The sequence below is a fragment of the Olea europaea genome, chromosome 7 (assembly GCF_002742605.1).
Source record: "Olea europaea var. sylvestris chromosome 7, O_europaea_v1, whole genome shotgun sequence".
In the NCBI taxonomy this organism is placed as follows: Eukaryota; Viridiplantae; Streptophyta; class Magnoliopsida; order Lamiales; family Oleaceae; genus Olea; species Olea europaea.
The window spans coordinates 9,630,395-9,632,911 of record NC_036243.1 but is presented as its reverse complement, the minus strand read 5'-3'; positions in this window follow the sequence as shown (position 1 = coordinate 9,632,911).

The following is a 2,517-nucleotide window of genomic DNA, read 5'->3' as shown; positions in this document are numbered from 1 at the left end:
TATATATATATATATATATATATATATATTTATATATATTTACTTACTTTGAAGTAATCTTTTATCTCATTGCAAAGCTAAGCCAGTCGAGAGAAATAGGGTAAAGTCGTAAAGATGTTGTATATGCAGCATGTTTGGTTATGCTTTCCAACTCAAAATTATCTACAAATAATAGAAAGTCTTACTTATTTTTGACTTGGGCTACGCAATTTAAGGCCATCCAACTATTAACAAACATGCTGAACCAATCGAATAGGTACACCAATATTGATAGGGGAATTTGAAATGGAGCCTAGGCCGAGCGTGTGAAAAAGGGCTTTCTTAGTTGTGATCAAATGAACCACTTGATTTGTTCTAATACGTTGTTGTGGCAATGGTACAACTTACAAGCTTTGAAGCTCAAGTTAAATAAGAAATGTTGGAGAAAAAAAAAATTTAAATTTGAGAGGATGCGTGTAAAATATGTACAAAGATTTTTTCATACGGTTCCGTAAAATTCTTCTCTATATGCCAAGTCTGTAATGGTAAGAAACATGGTCTTATGCAGGGGCTGACGCAAAAAATTTGAGTTAGGAGGGCACAATCAAATTTTGTACAAATCAAATATTTTGTTCTTGATTTTGTTCTTGATTTATATTTGACCCAAAAAAAATGCAGATTTACATTTAAAAAATATTTTTCATTAATTTTGCTCATTACAAGAAAATGCATATTTATGTTTTAAAAAATTGTGTATTTGATACAAATAATCAATTCAAGTAATTGAAAGGAAAAACATATAATCAATATTCAATACTAATAATTAGTCAAATAAACATAATTCATTATACATAAGTTAAATTTTATATAATCAGTTTAGACACGTGCTATATATAGAAATAAGATAGAAGAAAATGCAAATTTAGGTTCCAATCAATTGAAAATTTGATTGAAAAGTGAAAATTTGTAGTATGTGATAATTGTTGAGAAATTATAAACAAATTTTATAAAACTAGAAGGTTTAAGGTTTTGATAAAAAGCACGATGGAGAGAATAAAATAGAGCAATAAAAAGAAAGAAAAATTCAAATTTATTGTAATCTTGCCCCTGTTTGGTGAGGATTAAAGTCCGTGTTTTAGTAAATTTTAATAAAACTTTAAAAGTTAAGGAATCCATTAAAATATGTTATTAAAATTAATTGTTAGCTTTGATTTAGATTAAAATTTAGATTTCGATCGATACCAAACAGGATTTTATTTAAAAAATAAAGGGAAAATCTCAAAATTTTTGAGGGGGCCGGGGGGGGTCAAGTGACCCCCCACGACCCCTTGGGTCCACCAATGATTTTATGTTCTAGAGCAACACGATTAACGTAACGGTAACTGCTTTATTTTTAAAGGAGTGGGGTCATAATGATCTCGTAGTAGATCAATAATTACTGCTAGAAAATGAGGCAATAGAAAGGAAATTCGGCGACGAACGTCTTCCATTACTAATCAGATTAAAAACAAATTGGCAACAAAATATTATTTTATTACTTTTAGAAATTATATATTAAATTACCGATGAGTTACCAACGGAAGTCTTCTGTTGGTACAATTTTGTTGCTATTTCATTGGTAAATAATTAAAATAAATAAAAAATAAATCAAATATTTACCATGTTGGAAACTATAAAAAGAATTAAATAATTGCCAATAAAAATTATATATTAAATTACCGAAGAGTTACCAACGGAAGTTTTTCGACGAATTTGACGTTTTAACAAGACGAGTGATAGTACCAATAATTTTCTACTTGTATTTATAGTAAACTATATTACCAATTAGTTAAATATGTACATTTATTAATAATTTAATCAGTAATAAATAGTAAAAATAATTATATATCTCCCTTTTATAATTTCAATCAAATTTCAATCCCCTCTTAAAATTTCACCACATTTAAAAATTTTCATTTCCCCTCTCAAACAATTTCCCACTTTAAACACAACACAAGTGAACCCTAACCTCACAGGTGCATCACTTCCATCCCACCCTACGTGTCTTTCACTGAAATTCTTATCCATTCTCTTTCTTTGTCCTAATAAAGGAAAATATTTCTCACTTTCTCATATCCATTTTTTTGAACCAAGGCCATTGCCTTGAAACTTCCACTTTCTCACAGCCTCAAATTAAAAAGACATGAATGAGAAAAAGTGGTGTCGAAAGGGTTTGATATCTTTACCAGATCTTAATCTCGCAGGTTAATTTCTTGAGGCAACTGAGATAAACATATATAATCCGGTAAATCTCTTTACCCATTCTTTTTTGATAATTTATTCGAAAGATATGGATGTGAAAGAATATTGAATCAATTTCTTGTCTTGTTTTCAATTTCAATTGAGACGAGACGAGAGAGGGAGGGTAAAATAAATCAAAAATGATATAATGCAATGCTCCAAGTCAATTTATTTATAAAAACACAGACTCCAAGTGTTACAAAATATCTCCTCTATCTAAATTAAGCAGAATTTTTTTTTTATTTGATCGATAAATTG